We start from the raw sequence: 11,332 nt of genomic DNA, 5'->3' as shown, positions 1-11,332 counted from the left end.
GGGTAGAGGATTCGAGTTCACATGCACGAGGACCCTAATGCATCAAAAATTTCTAGGGTTGCAATTTTATGACACTACACTAGGTAAATGAGTAGTTTTAAACATTCTCCTATAATATAGGAGATGCAAGTCCTACAAAATAATATTATGTATTATTAGAACATAATAATGGAGTTACAAAAATTTGAAAACTCATTTTAGTAGAAAAGCTAGAAGCTGTCATGGGTCTCAAACAATGAGAATGCATTTATTTGATCTTTTGGTTCTCCAATGGAACAAAAAATGGAGGAAATTTGGTCCCTTTTTGTGATGTAGTCATGGAAATGAAAGGGAAAGTGTGGTATTATCTACTAGCTATTGCCTTTCCTAAGGGCTAATTGTAGCTACCAAATGTTGCTCCCACATAATCATCATGTTGCAATCCAAGGTAGTTTTGGATTCAAAATAGACATTCCTACCACTATTGAGATCTTATATCTATTTCATATCTATCATTTTTTTATTATGGGTATCCCACTACCTCCACAACTTCTTCTTTCATGGGATGCCTTCCTTACTCTTCAAACAATAGCCTCCTTCCCTTTCAAGTTTGATTTAACAACTCATAACTTGTACAAGCAATTATATTATCTTCAACTTGTGTGTAAGTGTCTTCATAATGACCTATCTTATCCATGAAATGGATCTTGCATGATAGGTAAAAAAACATGATAAAATTAGTGCATTATGATCAATTATATTGTCACTTTTATAATCACAATTGAGTTAGTTATCAAGTATTCAAAGGCTCTAGAATTAGATAGTTCATAGATTTAATCTATATTCTATTTATATAAGAAACAAAATTTAAGCACCATGGATTTTTTTATTCTTTTTCGCATGGTGGTTGTTTTTCCTTTGTCGGTGCCTTTCAGGCCTTGAGTCTTGATGAGGACCTAGAACCAATTGTTTTGGGTCCTCATTTCTCTCCATTCCCACAAATATTACCCTAGTCCCTATCAAGTGTCAAGCCCCTCTTGGAACCAAGAACCTACGTTATTTTTTCCTCTTACATCCTACTCCCACTCTCACTTTTCACTATATTATTTCCTATATTAAAAGTCAAACCTTGGGTGGAACTTGGAACTTAGAACCTAAAGGTTCTAATTCCATGTCCTCACCTACTCCCTCTCCCCACTCCATTGTTTCCTTCATCAAAATTTGGACCTTGAGTGGAACTTGGAACATGAAACATAAAGGTTCTAGTTCCAAGTTCTCACTCACACCTAGCCTCAACGATTAGTTCCGTCTTGAGCCTTGACCCCATCCAAAATCGGAAACACATTTTTGAAAGAGATTTTTGGCACAAAAAATAAATATCTAGGTTTTTACTCCCAACTATTTCCATGAGTACATAAGGCCTCCTAACTACCATAATTCAATGATCAACCCATCATGTGATTTCAGATACTTGTTTTGGGTGGGATCCACCCTTAGCCATGGATTTGACATTGCTAAAGTGTCACAACCTATGGCTTTTCCCTATTGAATGCTTTTACTAGGTTTTGGGCACTCATTTTGAGGATTAGAGTGTACCAAAGCATAAAAATAGTAGAAAAATAATCTTGAAGGAAAAAACACACACAATTTTTTTTATAGTAGCTATACTTGGACAAAAGAGAAATGTTAGACAATAAAAAGGTTATTGTAATATTGTTGTTGTTTAGTTTTATGTCTTCATTAATGTATGAATAGATTTAGAAAACATACTATTTTTAGAATTTTCTATTTAACACACTTGTTGTGAATGTAAACACTTTTTGAGGAATATGAAAATATTCTAAATATGTTGTATGTCCTTTAGAAAATCATTTCATGTTTGATATAAATTTGAATAGTTCATTGATAGATAAATAATAATGTGAAACTAGTTATGATACATAGTGATACATTTGACTATGTAGATCAATTATTGTTTGTTATTTTCTCTCTCTTTCTCTTCCTATTAGCTATGACTCTATTTCCATTAGATTAACACTACTCTCTTGGGAATTTTCTCTAGTCACACAAATCAAAACAAATCATTAAAATCTTCTTTAGTTTAAAGTTTTATTCTATATGGTTCATAATGTCATTGCATACAAGCGATAATATTTGTCAATTTTTTTTAATCATGCAAGTCATCCCCACCTTCAAGTCATTGTGAAGGTGTTAAATTGGATAGATAGAGGCAATAATATAGCTACTTATTGTCAACCTAGAGACAACTTTGGGGTTGAATCTATAGTATGGGTTTAGTTCTACTAGTTTCATTTGTCCATTTTATACTCCAACCTCTAGGAATACCCTCTTGAGTCTAAGATGAGATTGAAGTGTTGGGGAGAAAAACCACCCTTGTAGAGTTAAACTTAAACCCTCCATTATTATGTTAATGAACTAATTTCACCCACTTGATCTTGAGATCTTGTTTGACGAAGTGGAACAATGATTTTGGGACCAAACAAAATGGCATCATTTTTGAAAAATGCCTATTAAATATTTGAAGGTAATTATAAAAGCATAAGGATTGTGTATGTTTATATAATATAATTAAAAAAATTATCATCTTTCATTTTAGAAATGGCGACTCTATTGTAAGAGCCTAGAAAAAGTGTTTTAACACCATAGAGAGAACAAGACAACATGCATATCAACCTGCATAAGGAGGTGATCCAATTAATGCAATAAATCAATGTGCTAAGTGGAAAACAAAGGATGGACAAAATACATGAAAAAACAAACAAGAGAAAGTGAGTATCTCAAGAAGAGGTAATGCCTTTCTTGACCCAAAAGATCAATACTAGTATACTTATGATGAATCAACAAATCAATTTCTCAAAAGGAGAGATAAATGTTGATGAGTATAACTTGAGAAATTTTTTTTTTTTGATGGGTGTAGAACAAATTTGGGTTGATTTGAAGATGTAGATAATAGAATATATGGCATGTCCAACCAAGATATAAGTTCCCAAAGATCTCAATTTGATCAGACTTTTCATTATGTTAATCAACAAATATAAAATGAGGCCAATGAATAAGAAATACGTTTGGATGAATATTTAGAATTTATTGATCAAGTGAAGGGGAGAATAAATAAATTCAAGCTAAAATTAATTAGTTAACTCAAGGTCATACCCAATTTTATCAACAAGTGGGTAATTAGCATGAAATGCATAAAAATATTTATAACTAGGGAATAATTTCAAATGCAATTAGAAAGAAAATTTCAAGGAAACAATGAAGTCATGGGAGAAGAGCACCTAAGGTACTTGATTAGTATCATGTATATGAGCATGGAATTGAGGACAAGAATGTAATGATGAATTTATTTGTGCACCCTCTTGAGGAAAATGCAAGAGTGGTTCAAGAATCTTTGTGACAATAGTGTATCTTCTTGGGATGATTTCTTGGATGCATTCATAATGCATTATGGGTATATGATTAACCCAAAGCTTGTCATTCATAAGATAACCACCATCAAGAAGAGCATCAACAAGATGTTGATAGACCTAAATGATAAGTTAATCTTGACTATGAGAAAGGTATCTCAAAATCTCAAAACCAATGAATTAACATGTCTTATATTGTATTATGGTGATTTTAATTTTAATAGACAATATTGTTTAAGAGATAAGAATCCTTAAACTATTGGGAAGGCCTATACCACTTCCATAAATATTAAGAAAAATATGAGGGCATTTGATGAATAACTGAAAAGGGTTGATGTAAAGTTGTCACAATTGGATATGACTACATTGAGTAAACCTCTCTCAATTGAGGATAAACTGGATAAAGAAATTGAAGTCATGAAAGATTTATCCTATAAGGTTGCATTGAATGAGAAGGGGATTCCACCTCATGGTGGTTCTACACATTCCAATTAAAGGTAACGATTTCACAATAAGCCATACAACACAAATTGGTCCAAAAGACCACAATAAAATGATAAGTAGGCTACCCCAATATATGCAATTTTTTTACAACATAAAAAATACACACCTAATGCCTTAAGGATGGAGCATGCGAATTACTAGGAGGATAAGTTATGGTGCAAGTATTGATTTTTCCCTCATGATACTTTGAACTCTATAGTTGCACTCTCTTTTCAAGTTGAGGGGAATAATTTCCAAATGAGGATGATGGTGTTGAGTATTGTTAGAACAAAATTAACTAGTTTAATGAATTGTTCTATGGTCAAGAAAATAATGAAATGTGTCGTGATATTCTTATTTTGAGTGACCAAATTTTTAATGTGAATGTAAAGATAATGAGCAACAATATCAACTTCATGCTCATGACTTTGAGAATTTGAAGGCTCTCATGCAACAAAGATACAAGAGAATGAGAACATCAAGGCCCTCATTGATGCAATAGCTATATAGTTATAAGGTGGTTATCAACTAAGGAATAACTTTGTCTTGGTCTTGGGGTAGTGAGCTAATAGATCAAGTGTGATAGTTCTAAGGGTTAATGCTGGTAAGTAGAAGGTGAGTGGTAAGGATGAACAAAAGATCTTGGCAAAGACAGTTGTTGATAAAATAAATTCTAGAGTTGCAAAAGGTAAAGAAGAACATGTACCCAAGGTCCAAAACTAGCATGAATAAATAAGTGGTACTCTTGTCCCCAACGAAAAGTTTTCTAATGTCAAGGAATGCAAAAAATGTAAGGAGATATTACCAAACCACATGCCATAAGATTTTAAAAATAGAAAGGCGGTAAGAGATAATATAGTTATTCATCAACTCAAGTGGGACCCTACATTGCAAATATAAATGAAGATACCAACATTGTGTATGCCTTTGCCAACATATACTTTAATTGATGTTGAACATATTTTGATCTAGGTAAGGATTTGTTTACCATTATCTGAGACTCTTGGATTCTAGAGAATAGGTCAAGTGATTTATCTCTCATTATATTTCTGTGCTTGAATAAACAACTAGCACCCCAAATGAAGAAGAAAAGATAGAGAAGGAGGAGATTGTGGATGTATATCGTGGTGCTTTGGTGGTGAACAATTACTTGATTGTAAACCCTTTTTATACCACTTTGATCATCTATGGTTGGCTTCCCCGTAACTACATACTTGGTTTATGTGCATCTAGTAATGTCATGTCATTTCCAATAATGAATGAACTTGATCTATTTGTGTCAAAATCCTATAAAAGATATTTTTTTATGGATTCTCAAGAAGTGAATTTAATTGGCTTGGTCGGAAATGTAGAATTCCAACTAGCTACCTACTTGAACAAGGTTTTTATTATGAATATCATAGTGGTAGATTTCCCTCCTAAATTATGTTGTTATCCAAAAATTAGGTAGCATATATTAGTGGGTTATATAAATGGATTTATCTTATGCAAAAATACCTTTGCATGGTGAGAATGTAAACTTGCACAAGGAATAGAGGCTCCATGATAATATTGAAGATTGATACAAGTCACCCCCAATGAGGTAAGTCTGTTTGATACATGCATTAATCACATGATAGGTTATTGTTATGAGGTTGAGATTGAAGAAGATGTTCTCACTCCACCAAGTGTTGATAAGGAGATTAGTGATAGTCTTTGGACCATGTTATTTGGTGGTGCTTTCTCAAGGCAAGGTAGCAACACACATGTATTATTTTGGTATATCTAAATAGTGAAAAGTGTAAATTTCACTTCAAGTTTGTCTTCTAATGTGCTAATAAAATTGGTACATATAAGGACCTATTCTTGACATTGAATGTAGCTCATAAACTTGGTATTAAGTGCTTGAATATTCATAAAAATTCAAATTTATTAGTATAATAGGTGAAAGACATATTTGTAACTAAGGGAAAGAAGTTGAGGTCATATATGAATGTTGTTTGGGTTGACATGGAACTATTTGATGTCATTGGAATTTAATGGATTGATATAAATGAGAATCGAAATTAAGGTTAGTGTTTTTATAGTTACTATGTCAAGGTATAGTTTGAATTCAGGTCTTCCCTTGTATTAACAAAGAATTAATGTCCCAGTGAGACCTATTAGGTCTTAAAAATACTACTCCATTTCCTAGAATCATAACCCACTCACAAGGCTAGGGTTTTCAACAAGTGAGAAAAATTGGTTCATCTATAGAACTATAGATAAATGTAAGCTATCTCTACAAGAGTGGGTTATATCTCCTATACTTCAAGCTCAACTTAGAGTCGAGAGGGTATCCTAGTGGTATACCTTAACATATATTGAGATCATTCATAATGAATAAAAAAGAATTAAATGATAGCCATGTTGGATATTGTTGCTGCTAGGATATGTTGTTGTCATTGATGTCAACATATTCCTATGTTTTGGTGTTGCAGAGAAATGTTTTGATGATCCGGTGATTGTAGTGAGTTGATGTGGTTGGTTTATCTATTTGCTATGCTGAATCAACTAGAGATACTTTATTCTTTATTGATTCCATGATGCTATGTGATGATTTGATCAAGTTGAGGATTCCGGCATGGAGATTGGTTTTCAATATTCAGTATTGTAGTGTCCTGGTGTTTGATCCGTTGTGCTTCGGTATGATCATATCGTGTGTTGTGAATTTGAGAGAGTGTTTGGGATGTTCGTGTGTATCTTAGTTTCAAATGGTTCGTGATTTGATTCTCCACAAGCTATCTTTCTTACCCGAGTTGTTGTTGTTAAGTGTTCTTGAGTGTTAACGTGTTGATCGATGAAGATTTGATTAAGTGGTGTTGGTGCAGCTATTGCAAATGGTTCTAATGTGCTTGTTAGTGTTTCCTAATAATGTCCTATTTGTTTTGATCGTCTCCATTATTTTTTGTTCATGTTCTTGATGATCTTATGGGTTTGGTGATATTCTTCGTGTTATGCGACATTTTTGGTGGTGTAACGTGTTGCAGTTGATCTTGGCGAGATTTCCAGTGGTGATGTGTGTTTGAGGAGTTGATTTAGGTCCATGCTATGTTGTTTATGACATTGTATTGGTCCGATGATTTATTTATGTATTGTGTGATGTAATTTTGTAATTAGGTGTTAAGGGTTTGGCCGACCTTGTAGTCAAGGTTGATGATTTGAATAAATGGGTGTAATTGGTGGTTTGGTGAGGTGTTGTTGTTGAGTCTGCATTATCAGAGACTGGTATATGTTCGATCAAGTGAATTCATCTTTCGCTATGGTGTGTTGAGAAGAGATTGGTGAAGGGAAGACATATGAGCTTAACCAGAACTGTCATCGGGCATTAGCAGATGCTATTTTTGCAGTTCATCTTTTTCGGATTGTAGTTTGAATTTCTTTGTAAGGTAGTGAACCTTCTTTGAGGGTTGTAGCCTTCTGGGTCATTGTAATTTGAGTAATGATCTCTAGGGAGTGTGCCTGAATGCATGTGCACTCCCCATTGTAATATTTACACATACTACTGTAGAGTATCATCTCATTGTGGGTAGGTTCCCACCATGGTTTTTCCCTTAACCAAGTTTTCCACGTCAAAAATATTGGCGTTATGTGTGTTCCAGTTATTGTTGTTATCTTTCTTTTTGTTGCAGTCGATCAAATCATACATTGTGCTTAATTTGTTTAATCCGGTGAAAACTAATTCATCCCCCCCCTTCTCAGTTTTCCTTTCTTGCTATTGCCAACAAGCCAAACCCAATCTCCATGCAACTATCATTGAACCAAGTAAAACTAGCTACCTTGAAAATCATATATAGCTAATATAAATATGCAAGCATATCCCACATGCAATAGATTCATTTGAGGCTCTCTCAATGATAAATTTTTTATTATAATATGAGGTTATGGATGCACAAAACTACTCCTACTCCTATACTACTATTTTATGTTTTGATAAATGATATTATGAAATTAGTGAATGGTTTCAAACAAGTTCTTGTTGATTGGGTACAAAGTCACAGGGCATTGAGAAGAGAAAAAAAAATGAAAAGAAGAACATGAAATCATAAATTTACATACAATAATGAATATGAAATCTTGCAACAAAGTATAATCAATGATCCAAAATACAATTGCATTTATTCATACATAAAGTGAGAAAGATCATTGTAAGTGTTGCAACATTTTTAGAACAAATTATACTTTCATCCTACTCAAGATTATGTATTCATTCAACAATTGTGGAAAAGGAAATTACCTTATTGAGATTGAGAAATCTTCCTAAATACATAAATAATTATAGAGAGACATTTTACAATTAAATCTCATATAATACTAGTCTTCTTCTATTCTATGGATTTGTAATTTTTTAGTGAACTAGACATAGTATCAATGGATCATGCCTTCAACTTCTGTGGCATTTGAAAACCACCACAAAATCAATCTATCTCTAAAAGGATCAAAATCATGTTATAATAGAAATAAGGTGTAACCTTAATCATTTTGCTATTCATATTTGTAAAATGCATAGTTGAGGACCAATCTCGCCCAAAATGTATGCAACATATGGAAGGAAAATATCTACATTTACTTCTACTGGTTGTGTAAAACAATGCCATAGTTGTGAGTAGATGGAGAGGGTGGTGCAAAAAACATGCCTTTGAGACTTCTACACACTAAAAATTAAGTATCGTAGGCATTCTCTTCCTTTGTTGATCATTTAAATTCCAATAAGAACTATCGATACTTTGAGTGTTTTTGAGAATAAATGAAAGTGTCAAAGCCTCATCTCTCCTTTTTCTTTCCTTTTTAGGTTCTTTTCTTATTGCCTTCTCACATTCCTCTATTGAGGGTACCATGGGAATAAAGAACTAGTGGTTCTTGGTTCCTATGGAACCTTCAACCATTTTATCCATTATTTTTCTAAGGGAGAAACAAGTGGTCAAAGGTTCCATAGAACCATTGGTTCTTGGTACCTATGAAATCTTTAATCATCATACATAGTTGATTTGTAAATTGGATGTTGATGAATAGAAAAAAGACATGGGAGCTGAACACTCTTTTGGTTTGTTAATCCTACTTAGGTGGCTTGCCTATGTCATAAGTTAGGTAGGGTGGTAGGTAGTACATCTCTCCTCTATATGTACCTTCCTCCTACACACTCAATCATCTCACCCTTTAATCCATCTTCATTTTTCTTTTGCAATATTGTTTTTTTTTTTGATTCCATTTTGCCTAGGTTCTTTGCTGAATCTCACATTATACCAAAGCCATGCTAGTGTAAGGAAAATGCAAATGAATTTGCAAAGAAAGTTTGGTAGGAAGATTTAAGGTGGGAGTTACAAAATGGAGCTAGAAGATTGCAAACCTTGGAATTATCTGCAATATTTTGGTAAAATTTGTGTGAAGTTGCCAACAAAAATTCAGTAAAATTTGTTCAAAATTTCCAAATTCTATTTTATTTTAGCATATATTTGTGAAAATATTGGAAAATATTTGAAAACTCTATTAAAATTTAGAGGAATTTTCTTTCAGATTTGCACATCTGAAAAAACTTTGTCAATATTTGTGAAGTTTGCTGGATCTTGTGGAAAGGTTGCTTGCAGGGTTTACAATGAGCATTCTGATATTCATTTGCATTCAGATCTGCAAAAAATCGTGTTACTTCCGTACGGTAACGCTTCAACCTACAAATATTTTGGTTGTTCGGGGTCAAACTGCAAATACTTTAGCAAATCGGCCCTTTCTTTTCAAATTTTTGTTATATTGGCTTGTATTTCTTCATTTCTAATGAGTATTTGCAAGGATTTGTAGTTATTTTGCTTGGCGACCTTCTTTCCTACAACTGGTGTGAGAAATTTCACATAAATTTATCCTTAACCTGCAATAATTGGCCTGAATCTGCAATTATATTTGTATTGATCTACAATTTTTTTCTTGGCATTTGCTCCTTTTTGGTAGTAATCTGAATGTATTTTTCACTCGATCTGTACTTTATTGTGTTTGTTCGGTGAATCGGCCTTTATTTTCAGCTTCCTGTGCCGTCTAGACTTTCCTTTCTACGCCATTCAAAAAGGTTTTGGGCGAAACTTCAAATTGAAATTCGAATTGCACATCGACTTTGCATTGGCAGTCTATTTGGCATTCTACTCCTTTATCTTCACATTGGCAGCTAATTTGTTCGTCCTTCCGCTCCATAGGCATGGATTTGGTGTTTTGTGAGAGAGTCGATCCCTTTGTTTCCAATTTGGATTTGTATCTTTCTATCAGCCTACCTCACATTATGTAACATATTAGTTTAAAAGATGTCAGTTAATTCTGAATAATTAACATCTTTAAGCCTCAAAATCTGTTGGTAAACAGATTTTTGAATATGGGCCCAACAAAATCAAAGCTTAATATGATTTAAACAATCCCGTATTTTTCATTCAGAATTAGGGGTGGCATGAAGGTTTGCTGGTTGACCTTTTCAACAAATTTGAATCTGTTGCATTTGGCTTGAGACTAGGCATGACTTTGCTTTGTACAGGTTTTTTTTGGTCATTGAATTGTGAATGCAAATCTAAGATTCACAAGCTGCCTTGATGACCTCCATTTTTTAAGTCAGCACCTTCACATTCAGACCAATGCGACCCTGCTTGTGCAAAACTTTGCTTGACCTACAATTTAGAGTTATTCTATGGCGCTTCAGTCTGCCATATCGACCTATGCTTTTTTGGCGTGACATTTACCAGTTTAGTTATTTGACATTTGAATCGATTTCATCTATGGCATCTCATTACTTATTTTCGCATCCAAAATAGGGCTTCAACTTGTCTCTATTCATTTGCACTAGATTTGCACTTTGTTTAGGAAACAAAATTGGATTTCGTTTTCGACCTTACAGGATAAATATTTGGGGCTAAACTTTTGGCATAATGGCATCAGAGGTTGAAAATCAAGGTCGCCTTTCATTCAAATCGACTTCTATTCAAAATTTCCTCACTCGGAGCCTTGAAATTAAATTTAAATATGATTTTGTCTTCAACTTTGGTAAAACCTGAATCGGAGATGGCCCAGGATTTTCCCTTTGTTTTTCCTTACTGGTGTAGGAAAATCATAATTTTTTTTTTATCAGTAAAGGTAGAGCTGAGTTTTATATTAATTATACATAATTACAGTATTAACATAGTTGATTGATGAAGGATAAAAAATGTTTATTGAATACTTCTGAAACCATTCTCAGCACTTTCGAGAAAGAGGGTTTCCAGGCAAACAGAAAAACCATAGGCATCATAATCTATCATTCCAAAATCTAACAAAGATAAAATCTGCAGTTGCAGCTAACTAGTGAGTCATTTTTGAATTCCAGTGAGAGGAGAGGGATATGCTAATTGATCTAGGTCGCCTTGATAATTTCAGCGATCTAAAATTCCATTGGAGCAACCTAGGAGTAGCATACCTGT

At 33.5% G+C, this 11,332-nt stretch overlaps 1 long non-coding RNA gene across 1 annotated transcript; it reads left to right on the top strand.

Moving 5' to 3' along the window:
• The first annotated feature begins 9,077 nt into the window (after positions 1-9,077).
• LOC131049151 (uncharacterized) lies at positions 9,078-10,063 on the top strand. Its single transcript, XR_009106668.2, has 2 exons — positions 9,078-9,279; positions 9,423-10,063. It is a non-coding gene; the product is annotated as an uncharacterized LOC131049151 (long non-coding RNA).
• The last annotated feature ends 1,269 nt before the right edge of the window (positions 10,064-11,332 follow it).

This window comes from Cryptomeria japonica, chromosome 2 (genome assembly GCF_030272615.1).
Source record: "Cryptomeria japonica chromosome 2, Sugi_1.0, whole genome shotgun sequence".
Taxonomy (NCBI): domain Eukaryota; kingdom Viridiplantae; phylum Streptophyta; class Pinopsida; order Cupressales; family Cupressaceae; genus Cryptomeria; species Cryptomeria japonica.
Note: the sequence above shows the minus strand (reverse complement) of the source record. Positions and strands in the feature narration are given on the sequence as shown.